Below are 14,137 nucleotides of genomic sequence, written 5' to 3'. Positions count from 1 at the left end.
TGATTGAGTTAAATTTAAAATAAGGTTCATTTTTATGAACTAACTTTAACAAATATCATTCCCAATTGCATTCAGTCATTCAATTTTAAAGAAAAGAGAATGATTTTTAAAAAAAGATAAAATTAAATTTAAATCTGTGTGACATGAACAACTCATATTTCTTGTCCACTTAAATCCCACCCTCCCTCCATCCTCTACGCCGGCTTCAACAGTTCAACACACTCCCTCCATCCTGCACAGGGCCGGCCCTGGTCAATTTTCTGCCCTGGGCAAGATTTTACTTGGTGCCACTTCCCTCACAGCCCATTCACCAATAATCATTGTGTTCAAACATTCATAACCTTATTTTAAATTGTTTCCAGTGAAACTATAAAATATAGGTGCTGTCTGGGTCACATTCTAAATGAAACACAAACAGTAAGAATAATTACATCTGGTCTTCCTGCACATAAATGTCTTTATTTAAACACTTCTTTATCATACAGTACTGTTTAATCTTCCACTTCATTTTAAAAAGTGTTCAATGTCCAGTAGATGGCAGTAATGTTTTACTAAACTTTAGCTCCTTCTAGCGGTATCACGATGAATTACACTGTACTACACTTTTAAAGGGAATTTTACATCAAATGTTGCTTTTTTAGATAAACCAAGTTATAAACAAACATTACCAAATTACTACGATGGGCCGAGAAGTGAAAAAAACATTAACAAATCCGAAAACAAAATAACAAATGCAAAAACAAAACATATTTAAAAACAAAATAAATCCAAAAACAAATTAACAAATCTGAAGACAAATTAACAAATTAAAAACAAAATAACAAATCCTAAAACACAATGACAAGTCAGACAAACCGAAAAGGTAGGTATCGTTTGTGAATGTAAACTTACCGATCATTGGACGAGACACCTGTCATTCACCTTTATATCTTGACTGACAGGTGTCTCGTCCAATAATCTGTAATCAAATATATAATATAAAATATTTTATATGATCAAAAGTAATCTTTCAGATTGAATCCCAGTGGAAACGCGACTGATCCGAAGCTGCTGCTTTTCAGCTGATACACACTGTGTGGTCAAAAGTATTTGGACACCGGCTTTTCAAGCCAGATGTGATTCATAAATTCACCTAAAATGCACTTTATGACTTTTATCTAAAAGGAATATTCACATTTACTATTATTTATACAACACCATGTCACTATTAGAGTTTATTAGAAGATTACACACGGCAGTAGTATTTGAGTGATGTAGTGGTGAAGCTCTAGAAGTTTTTTGTGTATAAGTGTAATATAAATAAATGAAATTCAAGTTAAATAAAGCCGATTAATATTAATGTAATAAACTAAATGATCCAGAAAAGACGAGTACAGATTTAATAACATTTATTTTGTCAAAACATATTTTTTATAAAATTCACTATTTATGCTGAGAACCTGCATGAAGGTGGTACTAAATTTATGTACTAAATTTATGAACTGTAGCAGTTAACTCCTTTATCCACACGGGGGAGACTCCTCAACTTGATATAACTAGACAACGAAGAACGATTAATAATATTACATAGTACATATTTACGTAAAAAGAAAGTCCTGACAGAGCCACTAGAGGGCAGTGTAAGACTGAAATCTGACAACCAACTGCAGTTATTTTTATTATTATTATTATTATTATTATTATTATTATTATTATTATTATTATTATTATTATCATTAATATTAATAATTATATTATACATATTTTTCCTCATAATATTATATACAGGGGGTTCATGTTTAAATTTTAAGCTGAATTTTTGTGATATAAATAAATGAAACTAAAGTTAAATAAGGCTGATTAAAAATAATGTTATAAATAATGTAGAAATAACAAGTACAGATTTAAAAACATTGAAACAATCTATTTCGTCAAAAAGTTTTTATAAAATCCATTTTTTTATGGTGAGAAACTGCATGAAGTTAGTATTAAATGTATTAAAAGTATCATCTACATGCAAGAACTCAATCAAACATGTTGTTATAATAAAATGTAAACTTGATCAAACCTCAAATCAGACTCTGAACTGTACGAATGCTATTTCTTCTGTTATTGAACTAGAAACAGTGAATGTTGAGATGTTTGGGAACTGATTATTGTCTGTATATATGCAGGTCAGGGTTTTTTTCATGCTGGAACACCGTTCATTACAATGAGACGATGATGTAAGATGACGAGCCAAACCACGGAGACGAAGCTGACTGAGGTGAACCCCTCAAACTAACCCAGGAACAGAGAAGGAACTTTCTGACCACCTGCTGGTTTTGCACAAACAGAACAGAAGTTTCTTTTTCTTGAGTGAGACTGCTGAAAGAAATATTTTTAAGGAGACAGAATGTTTCATGTTACAGATTTTGTTTGAACTGTGGAATCGAGTCATTTTCCAGTGAATCTTTCAATTCAGACTCAATTAAACCGAATCCAGTGAACCGACTCTTCTGGACCTTATTATTTTCAAATGAATTTATTGAACCGAACTCTTTTGAACCGAGTGACTTGAACTGAATCTACAGAGTAGAAATTAATTATTCAAACAAAACTGAATGGATTGAGTTATTAAAAGTAATGTATTGAATTAAATTATTTTGTAATGTGTTGAATGCCAAAGTGTGATTTCTGATGTTTTTAACTAACTGAGGTTGTTAAAAGTTTTATTTTAACAGTAGATGTTATAAGACTTCATTCTAAATAAACTTTTAATTTTAAGTTATGATTTAAATGAAGTCCAACATTTTAATAAAAGAAACAAAACACAACAAAATTTAATATATTACATGTTCATTAAACATTACAATAATTATAGATTTGTACTTTATTATATGTAAGTCATGTGCTCACATGCAGAATCTATACCTGCCCAGAGCTTTACAGATTTTTACTCTCCAGTGCTGCCATTTCCTGTTCCTCAGGAATTATTGAGGAAGTTGTAAGGATGGTGTCAGGGTGCGAGCGAAACAGAAGGTGGAAGCCAGAGTACAACTCGCTTGGGTTTTAATGCAAGTGTGGGGGAGAGAGAGAGAGACACGAGCACACACACAGACGCGCACACGCGCACACACACACACACACACACACACACACACACACACTCACCTGCTTGTGACCGTGACGCCTTCCAGATGCGCTGAACGACTTCTACGCCCGGTTCGAGGTGCAGAACAACGTGGTGGCGAGGAAGACCATCCCTCCTCCCAGTGACCAGGTGCTCTGTCTAACCACAGCTGAAGTGAGAAAAGCTCTATGCAGAGTTAACCCACAGAAGTCTGCTGGACCTGACAACATTCCTGGCAGAGTGCTCAGGGAATGCGCAGAACAACTAGCAGATGTCTTCACTGACATCTATCATTTCTGTGCCGAAGAAGTCTTCTGTCTCCTGCCTCAATGACTATCGTCTAGTTGCACTCACACCCATCATGATGAAGTGCTTCGAGAGGCTTGTCATGAGGCACATAAAGACCCAGCTCCCACCCACACTGGACCCTATGCAGTTCGCGTATCGTCCAAACCGCTCCACGGACGATGCCATCTCCACAACCCTCCATCTGGCCCTCACCCATCTGGAGACAAGGACTCTTATGTAAGGATGCTGTTCATAGACTTCAGTTCAGCATTCAACATAATTATTCCTCAGCACCTGATCGAGAAGCTGAGCCTACTGGGCCTGAACACCTCTCTCTGCAACTGGATACTGGACTTCCTGACTGAGAGACCTCAGTCAGTATGGATCGGGAACAGCATCTCCAGCACCACCACACTGAGTGCTGGAGCCCCTCAGGGCTGTGTGCTCAGTCCACTGCTGTTCACTCTGCTGACTCACGACTGTGCACCAACGCACAGCTCGAATGATATCATTAAGTTTGTTGATGACACGACCGTGGTGGGTCTAATCAGCAAGAACGACGTGTCAGCATACAGAGAGGAGGTGCAACGGTTAACAGCCTGGTGTGAAGCCAACAACCTGTCTCTGAACATGGACAAAACGAAAGAGATGGTTGTTGACTTCAGGAGAACACAGAGTGACCATTCTCCACTGATCATCGATGGATCTTCAGTGGAGATCGTCAAGAGCACCAAATTCCTTGGTGTTCATCTGGCGGACAACCTCACCTGGTCACTCAACACCAGCTCCATCACCAAGAAAGCCCAGCAGCGTCTCTACTTCCTGAGAAGGCTGAGGAAAGCTCATCTCAGTCCCTCCATCCTGACCATGTTCTACAGAGGGACCATCAAGAGCATCTTAAGCAGCATCACTGCCTGGTTCGAGAACTGCACCATCTCGGATCGCAAGATCCTACAGAGGATAGTGAGAACAGCTGAGAAGATAATCGGAGTCTCTCTTCCCTCTATCATGGACATATACACCACACGCTGCATCCGCAAAGCACACAGCATTGTGGACGACCACACACACCCCTCACACACACACTTCACCCTCCTACCATTAGGGAAATGGTTCCGAAGCATTCGGGCCGTCACATCAAGACTGTGCAACAGTTTTTTCCCGCAAGCTATCAGGCTCCCCAACAAACATCTGAACTGAACTCTCTCTCACACACATACACACTCACACACACACACACTCACACACACACTTACACACAACTGAGTGACTGATCTGTACAACCGGACTCAACACACATACACTTCACACACCCAGGTTTCAGTACCATTCACCTTTCAAAATGTTTACATGCCGTTTGTTGCTGATCTTCCAGGACTTGCTCTTTTTGCACAATATTCTGACCTTTGGTCACTATTCACTTTATTTTGATTGCTGCTATTGTAGAATTGCACAATTCTGTTTACATTTCTCTGTTTACATTTTTCTGCTACTGTGCACCATATTCTGTCATGACAGGTTTTACTGGCGGAGCTATTGCTGTTTTTATTTTTATATTTTGTGTATTGTGTATTGTCCTGCACTGTCCTGTGATGTCCTGCACTGTCTTGTGTTGTCTCTTGCACTGTTTGCACCAGTTGCACACATACACTTTATGTCGTGAGGATCTTAGTTCCTGGCCCTGTGTTCTTCTGTTTTGCGACTGTTGTTTTATGTTGTTTTATGTAGCTCCTGGTTTTAGGAGGAACGTTGTTTCATTTCACTGTGTACTGCATCAGCTATATATGGTTGAAATGACAATAAAAGCTTCCTGACTCTTGACTTGACTCTTGACACAAGCACAAGCACACGGCAGTCCTACAGTTGAGAGAGTCAGAGGCGCGCTAGCTGACCCGAGATGCATGAGGAGGTGAAGCACAGCCGGTATGGGATTGTGGAGTCCGGATGGAATGAACAAGTAGAGTTCTGTGTGAAGACCTGCACACGTGAACATAGATAGCACGAACAGTCCAACACATGCAATAACAAACAGGGAGTGGGAGTGAATGAAGAGCTTATATAGAAGCGGGGTGGAGTGATAAGGAGCTTCAGGTGTGCGTGATTAGGCCTGGAGCGCCAGAGAGAGTGGATGCATGATTGATGATGGGCTCCAGGTGTGCGTGGTTAAACCTGGAGCTCTAGGGAGAGCGGAGGCATAGAGAGCAACCAAAAGGGGGCATGGCAGGTGGCTCCCTGACAGATGGTCAGATCTTTCCATGAGGTCAGACCCCAAAAACTGCCATGCAACAAAACATTAAACTTTCTAATCTGAGGAGAAGATCTGTTTAATTTGAGAGGAAGACATCTGTTCAGCTGCCCACTCACCCGTCCTTGAGCCCCCTCTTTCCCTCCTGGGGATATGACCGGGTCATGGTAAGATGATTAAGAAGTTCCTGGAATTCAAGCTACTATACTCATATACTGCATTTATTATAATTTAAGAATGTATGAATTTTAACTTTACATGTTTGGTATCATTTTAAAGGTTTCAGTGCGATTGAAAATATGATCTCAGTACAATATCAGTAGAACAGACCAAAAATAAAGATTTTTTTAACCACAGGTGTTTTTTGGTTTTTAGGTCACCTCCTGTCCCAACAAAGGGTTTCAAAGCTTTTATTACTTTGCATTTAAGAGTGTTTATGGTGGTTTGGGTATTGAAGGAGATTTGGTGAAACACTAGGGGGCGCATCTGTAGTGAGTCTCTGTGTGTCTCTATTAGCAGGTATGACGACTCTTTAACAATTCTTTAGTAAACTGCATTGTGAAACTATTTGTTTTTATGCTGATCATGTTGTGTAAACATGTAAAAGTGTATAAAAAAGAGACAGTAAACATTTCCATGAACAAATGGGATTATGTGGTATAAATCATTGTCTATCTATCTATCTATCTATCTATCTATCTATCTATCTATCTATCTATCTATCTATCTATCTATCTATCTATCTATATCGTCATTTTAACCATATGCTGTACAGTTGGTGCAGTACACAGTAAAACAAAACAATATTGCTTAAGACAAAATGACACAAAGAAACACAGAACTAAAATCACAGTAAGACCAAGATGGCGAGGCTCAGCATCTCTCCAGATTACATCTGTTTCTTTATATACATTCTGATCAACATTTCACATTCACGTATATATATATATATATATATATATATATATATATATATATATATATATATATATATATATATATATATATTTGACTTGTTCATTCAGCTTGCACATTTCTTAAATGCCGTGATCTTATAACCTTCTACTTCTGCACATTTCTTTTTCAATGCCATAGCCATAACCACTTACATGTACTTCTTAACAATGTCCACACGTCTCTGCACTGCTATACCCCTTTATATTTATTTACTGTACATATATATTGCATGCTGTGAATTTGCAACATATTTATCTGCACGATTTTCACGATTGCGGCTTTTGGCACTCTGGTAGATGCCAAACTGCATTTTGTTGCTGTGTACCTGTACTATGCAATAACAATAAAGTTCTGCCTGCCTGCCTGCCTGCCAGCCAGCCAACAAACACGTATTTGGAGTGGTGCTACGTATTAAGAGGTGGATTAAGTCGGGTAAGTCCCCACTGAAGGCCCAGGTACCAAATGCACGTCACGCCACTGATATAATCAATAATGTATAAAGGGTGTATGTGGTCATCCACAATGCTGGTGGCTTTGTAAGACCAGATGAGGTTCTCCACAGGTGAACACCAAGATTGTTGAGTCAGCACCAGTCTATTATCCACTGCATTTCCTGTCTGAAAGCGTCTGGTCGTTTTTGCTGATGAGACTCGGTCATGTGACTGCTAAACATGATTATTGGAGCTGTGCATTGCAGCACAGTCATGATTCACAGTGTGAACAGCTGGTGACTGAGGATACAGACCTGGGGGATGCAGTGCTCACTATAATAATCACTACAGTAGTTTCTTAGAGTTTTGTGACTTGGTCTGATGACAAAGGAAGCTGATTTGTGTAATGCATTTGATGACGGCTGGGGGAACGCGCTGTGTGCTGTTTTTCCTCCATGATTCCAATGTCTTCAGAGCTGCTTCAGGGTTGCTGGGTGCCAGATCATGAGTGGCATAGATGACTGAGAGCTGCACTTCCCATGGCATACCTGCACACAACATCCAATACAAAATTAGGATCTGCTGAAGCACAAAACTAAACATCAGAGAATAAAGATAAAGATCGATAAAAACATCTTTATTTGATGCTTTAGAAATACCTTTTGAGAAGTTTTGCATTCCAAACTGATTTATGCTTTTTGCCAGATTTTCAAATGACATTAGCAGGTTCTCCTTAAGTCCTAGTTGACCAAGTTGCCCTGTTTGAGAAGGACAAAGACCACTAGTGAAAAGCTGAAAAATCCAGGAATAATGTGAGATGATGCTCCGAAACAGGATTTACAGTAAACTTACCAAGTAGCCTGAAAACTGCTGCTACACAGACGTCTCGGAACGGTGTTTGCTCTGTTCTTGCTTGCCTCAGCCAAGTGTTCAGGATCAGCCAAAGGTCCTTCCTAGTAAATAAAAAAGAGGAGAAATGATTATGTTGAGGGTCTTTGTGGTGGTTATGGAGCAGCCATTGTGGTTTTATGATCACTTGTGATTTTATGCAACATGAATGGGAACTTTTCAATATTTTAAACGACCACTAGATTATTGACCGTTAATGGAAAAAGTCAGGAATAAGAACTAGGTCACAGGTTAAAGGTGCTTTTTACTCGTCACATGTACCTTACAGCACAGAGAAAATCTTTCTTCACATACCCCAGTGATGATAGAAAGCCGGGGGCAGAGCACTGGGTCAGCCATGACTGGAACTTGGTGATCCTGGGGCTTGAACCCCTGACCTTCACCACTGAGCTACCACTTCCTAAATAGAGACCCTTCCATGGTGAAATACTTACAGCTAAAGTTACAGAATTCTCTCTGACTGTCTGAACACTGATCCTGGAAACTTAATTTATAAATGCACAATAAACATTTTCTCACAGAAACATAACTATATCAACAATTACCACATTTTTCCCTATGAGATCTTATTGTATTAAAAATTAGATATAAAAATGGCTGTTTAAATATTAACTTTACAATATGTTGAAGATGTTTTGCATTCAGTACCATATAATATTGGTAATTGTCCAAGTCCAGCCCAGTTGTGCACACAGAAGATCCAGGCTGAAGATGTAGTTCCAGGTAGCAGGGCAGAGATCATAACCATACCAGCTGTTCTTCACGAACCTCAGACTGCTGTCTTCCAGAAAAGACTTCAGGGTGCTGGTGATAGCATTGTGGATGTTTCCCGGAGGCTCCTAGGAGAAAATACATCATTATTTAATACCCACTAAATTTACACTGATACTTGGAAATCAAAGGTAGATTAAGGAGGCAGTAAAATACTTGATAAAGTCCAGTTAAAAAAAAGACAAAACATTGAGAGGAACACTGAGGATCAGCTTCTTACCTCATCCCAGTGCAGATACTTGGTGAGCAAGTGAAATATCTTTCCCTTTGCTTTCAGGTTGCTCACTATGTGAATTGCTCGGCATAAAGAACTTTCATGGGACAAAAAACTTGGCCATGCTGTCGCCATGACCATAATCACTTTGGGGGCTTCAAGAAAATCTGCAAAGCAACAAAACAATAGAACATAAATACATGGTATAAAAAGGAATACATTGGATATAAAAAGTTGACACACCTTATAAAATTGCAGGTTTTTTTAAATATAAGACAGAAATAACAATATAGATAATATGAATATGCAAACACGTCAAAATGATTACAAAAGATTCATTAATTTAACTACAACCATGTAGGAAAATGTGTTATGGTCCAACGAGACAAAGGTTAAACGTATTTCCCATAAATCTAAAAGGTATGTTTGGTGCAAAGCTGATACAGAGCATCCTCCAAGTAACATCATACCAACATGGTGGTATGGTGGGGGGCAGCACTATGCTTTGGAGCTGCTTTTCTTCAGCTGGGCAGAAGCTTCTGTCCTCTGTGAAGAAGCTGAAAATAAAGAGGAGTTCACATTTTAACATCACAATGACCAGAAGCAAATATCAAAATTAGAAAAGGATCATCACAGTACTGGAATGGTCCAGCCAGAGCACAGACCTCAACCCAATCCAAAACCTATGGAATGACCTACAATGAGCCATACACAGGAGATCACCTGCAATTTAAAGAAACATTTCTGCAAAGTAGAGTAGATAAAATCCCAAAGTGTAGATGTGGGAAGTTAATAGAGATTATTCACAAAGACTTGATGCCATAATAAAGGCAAATTGTGCTTCCACAAAGTAGTAGTTATGGGGGATTTTCAGACTCATGCAATCAAGCTGTGATCGTTTTTTATTTAAAAAGTTACCAATTAATAATTATTTCTTTTGTCTCTGGATATTTATATTTAAAAAAAACCTGCCATTTTATAAGGGTGTGTAAACTTTTTACATCCACTGTACATCGCCAACAACAAGACACAATTGTCTTCTTTGTATCAGTGTCCAGATCATTTTTAGTAGATAAGTAATGAAATATCAGTATAATCTCACCTTCTTTAAGGAGTCTGTAGACGAGAGCATGTGCTTTGTGAGAGTCTCCTCTCTGTTGACACACGCCTACATAAACCCTACAGAGAGACTGCAGGAGATCATGTCCCATAAACCCTCTCTCCACCTTGATCTTCTCCAAAATCACAGACAGAAACGTCTCTGCTAATGACTACATGAGATGGAGGAAATTTTTAAGCTTCCAACTGAATAAACATGTATTTAAATCATGTATTTAAAACAAATATTAGGAAGTTAAGACTTGACTGTAGACTGGGTTTAGGAAAACTATTAGATATTGTATAAAATGTACAAAATTTGACATGATAAATCATATCTACTGTTCAATTTAAGAACATCAGGACCAGTGAATTATGGATCAACTTTAATAAATGAGAAACTCAAATCCACAGCTAAAGAATAAAGTGTTTAAATCGCATGCACACTAAATAAAACAGAAGATAAGAACTGACCTCGTTTACACAAAACTCAGAAATGATATGTTTCTCTTCATCTCTCAGAACAGGAAGTTCACTTGTTCCTGTGAGAAGTGCATGAATCCTGTCTGTAGGTAAAACATCAGAACAGGACTTTTGTAGTGTTTCTAATGCACTGGAGATGAGAGATTGTGTTGTGTGTGTTGTGTTTGTAGGATCAGGTGAAGCAGCATCAAGTCGAGGCTTTTGAGCTTTCCTGGGTGGTGACATGTCTGATCCAGTTCTCTTTGCTGTGGGCTTTGGGTCTGTATGAATATAAAAGAAATGTATATCATTTGTCACACGCCCTTATCCTGAGAGACTTACAATATTTCTTCCTAGATCTTAAAAAATGACTGTTACACATTTAGGTTCATTAAGACGGTGAAGAATTTGCCTTGTCAACACTTTTTCCATTAATGTTCCAATACTTTTGGTGATAATGTACATACTAGGTTTAGCACATGCTAAGATTAAACTGTTTATCCACTAAAATTAGATCACAACATGTCACATTTAAATACGTTTATCAGCTTCCTGCTTCTTTATTTTTTTACTAATTATTTTTTTTTTTAATAATTGTATTATTAATTATTTGTGTTTTTGTGTTATTTGTGACGATATTGTTATTAGTGGTGAGAGTAGTAAACAGGTTATGAAGAGCCTGGAGAGGTGGAGGTACACGCTGGAGAGAAGGGTAATGAAAGTCAGTAAGAGTAAGACAGAATACATGTGTGTGAATGAGAGGGATGGCAGTGGAGTGATGCGGTTGCAGGGAGAAAAGGTGGAAAAGGTGAAGTTCAGGTACCTGGGGTCAACAGTGCAAAGTAATGGGGAGTGTGTCAGAGAAGTGAAGAAAAGAGTGCAGGCAGGGTGGAGTGGGTGGAGAAGAGTGATAGCAGGAGTGATTTGTGATAGAAGAGTATCTGTGAGAGTGAAAGGGAAAGTTTATAGGACTGTGATGAGACCTGAGATGTTGTAAGGTTTGGAGACAGTGGCATTAAGTAAAAGACAGGAATTGGAGCTGGAGGTAGCAGAGCTGAAGATGTTGAGATGTTCGTTGGGAGTGACAAAGATGGACAGGATTAGAAACAAGTTTATTAGAGAAACAGCACATGTAGGACATTTTGGGGACAAAATAAGAGAGACATGATTAAGATGTTTTGGACATGTGCAGAGGGGGGACATGGGGTATATCGGTAGGAGAATGCTGAGGATGGAGCCACCAGGAAGGCGGAAAAGAGGAAGACCAAAGAAGAGGTTTATGGATAAGGTGCAGGGAGACATGCAGGTAGTGGGTTTGAAAGAAGAAGAAGATTATCTATTTGATAATATTTTTCTCCCAAAGGATTGATCGCTTGGTTTTTCCTCCTGTAGCTAATCTGCATTATCAGGGATGAGCTCTAGAAAAGACGACGTGTTTCAGGTGGAGGATGAAGACCCTCTGCCGGGATAAAGGGAACTGGACGTCCCCTAGAACGGTGATTTTCTGAGCTTATGGATTTAATTCTGTTTAAAACCCAGAGTTTATCATTTATTATAAGTTATGTTTAAAGTAAGTGATTTCGATTCCTACAGCTGTGCTCCTGGATCTATGTGCTGAACCATCCATCCCTGTCCAAATATAGCATGGTTGCATGCTTAATGACAACAGGTTATTTCTAGCGGAAAATGGGCGGCAGGAAAAGGTTTCATATAAATATTATATATAATTCATCTTTTCACAAAGACCTTCTTTAGATATAATATCATTCTATTAAATCTCATGCTATAGCTCTGGAATCTGCCCCTGAGTGTCATAATGCCTGTCATTTTGGATGTTATTATTAAGGTGGGTAGTTGATACATCAGGTTTCCCTTCACTGTGCAAGAACAGGCTGAAATTAAAATGCAGTTTGCAGCAATGTTCAGTTTTACAAATGTAATCAACACAATTGACTGCACTCATATTTCTGTAAAGACTCCGTATGAAAAGGAATTTGTTTCTATGTTAATATAAATCATGTGATTTCTGTTTAAAAGTGCAAGTCATATGTGACTCATAACACGACCCTCACAAACACTGTGGTATGTGTAATTCTGTCTTGTTTTAGACAAAAGTATTGGGACACCTGACCTTTCCTGCAATATGTGTTTTTTTCTCCAAACTGTTAACACAAAGCAGGAGGCACACAGTTGTGTAGTGTGTTTTTGTTAAAACCCAAATCTGTTCCAGCATGGCAATGCCCCTGTGCACAAAACCAGCTCCATGAAGATCTGGTTTACATGGTTTGGAGAGGAAGATCTTGAGTGGCCTGCTATAGAGCTCTGATCTCAACCCTACTGAACACCTTTGGAATGAATGTGAACACTGACTGCACCCCAGACCTCCTCACCTCACCTACATCTCTACCTGACTTTACTTACACTCTAGTGGCTGATGAACACAAATGTCCACAAGCACACTCCAAAATCTAGTGGAACATCTTCCCAGAAGAGTGGAGGAAAATATCAGCACAAACTGGGACTAAATGTGGATTGTGATGCTCAAAAAGCACATACCGTACTTATGACCAGGTGTCCGCAAACTTTCGGCAAAATAATGTATATATACCGTGTACAGACAGACAGACAGACAGACAGACAGACAGACAGACAGACAGACAGATAGATAGATAGATAGATAGATAGATAGATAGATAGATAGATAGATAGATAGATAGATAGAGAGATAGATAGAGGACGGTTCTAAAGGCTGAACGGATTATTGGTGTTTTCCTGCTCACACTACAGGAACTGTACACATCCAGAGTGAAAAGAGGGCACAGAATATCACTCTGGATTCCTCACATCCAAGCCATATGCTGATTGAACTTTTGCCGTCTGTCCAATGTTACAGAGCACCGAGCATCAGGACATGAGGCACAAGAAAAGCTTCTTCTCCGAGGCGTCTACCTCATAAACACTTAAATACTCTCCCCATTGTGCAATAAAATACAACGTGTGCAATATCACTTCTGTACCTTCTGTGTAATATTACTCCTTATTTATTTTTCTTTATAAATCGTGCAATAACACTTTTTTTTATTATTATTTATCTTTATTTTTATTCATCATTTAAAAAGTGTGCAAATGGACGCTTTTGTCACCAAAACAAACTAATCATGAATGCCACTAAACAAGTCATGCAGTATACAGAAAGAGAAAAAGAAATATTGTTGCTCTATGTGTAAAAGCATAGCAGGCGTCATGGCATAATCTAAGTGATATCCAGTTATTATCCTGTTTCATTCACTGCATTAGCTTTTACTATCCTCATAAAGAGATGAGTGATAGAGCTGCATACACGCCTTTATCTTTTATACAGTGTGACACTGGCAGTCTGCTCCATATCAGTGTAGTGTTGGTGGGTGAAGCTCAAGTGGATCTAAAGCAGATGAAGCATCAGTGGAATTCATTGTGGAGATGCTGAACCTGCTGCTGGACGCTGACACGATTTATTTCATGGTTGGATAAAATTGGTGTAAAATCTATGTAGGAGACTTTTTTTTTTTAAAGCAGGAGACAGAAGAAAAATAAACAGATTACGGAAAAGGAGGAGAAGCTGGAACACATGCAGAAAGTCGTTACAGATTGGGATGCATTTCTTAATCTGATGATAGAGAAGATAACAGAAG

The 14,137-nt window shown here is 38.7% G+C and overlaps 2 protein-coding genes and 2 long non-coding RNA genes across 4 annotated transcripts in view; 1 reads left to right on the top strand and 3 right to left on the bottom strand.

Annotated features, from left to right (window-relative positions):
• LOC124384578 (zinc finger protein 850-like) overlaps nucleotides 1-14,137 on the top strand; it is a 1,373,244-nt gene that overhangs the window by 13,934 nt on the left and 1,345,173 nt on the right. The gene's annotated exons all lie outside the window — the stretch shown is intronic.
• The window catches only part of LOC124384657 (leucine-rich repeat flightless-interacting protein 1-like), a 794,289-nt gene that overhangs the window by 123,142 nt on the left and 657,010 nt on the right, over nucleotides 1-14,137 (bottom strand). The gene's annotated exons all lie outside the window — the stretch shown is intronic.
• LOC124384796 lies at nucleotides 9,056-9,624 on the bottom strand. Its single transcript, XR_006925611.1, has 3 exons — nucleotides 9,572-9,624; nucleotides 9,377-9,463; nucleotides 9,056-9,073 (listed from the first exon to the last, which is right to left on the bottom strand). It is a non-coding gene; the product is annotated as an uncharacterized LOC124384796 (long non-coding RNA).
• Nucleotides 10,537-14,137, bottom strand: part of LOC124384686 — a 201,839-nt gene continuing 198,238 nt past the window's right edge. Inside the window, exon 6 of the long non-coding RNA XR_006925473.1 lies at nucleotides 10,537-10,747. This is a non-coding gene — a long non-coding RNA (uncharacterized LOC124384686). The remainder of the gene's footprint in view (nucleotides 10,748-14,137) is intronic.

This window comes from Silurus meridionalis, chromosome 4 (genome assembly GCF_014805685.1).
Source record: "Silurus meridionalis isolate SWU-2019-XX chromosome 4, ASM1480568v1, whole genome shotgun sequence".
Lineage (NCBI taxonomy): Eukaryota > Metazoa > Chordata > Actinopteri > Siluriformes > Siluridae > Silurus > Silurus meridionalis.
Note: the sequence above shows the minus strand (reverse complement) of the source record. Positions and strands in the feature narration are given on the sequence as shown.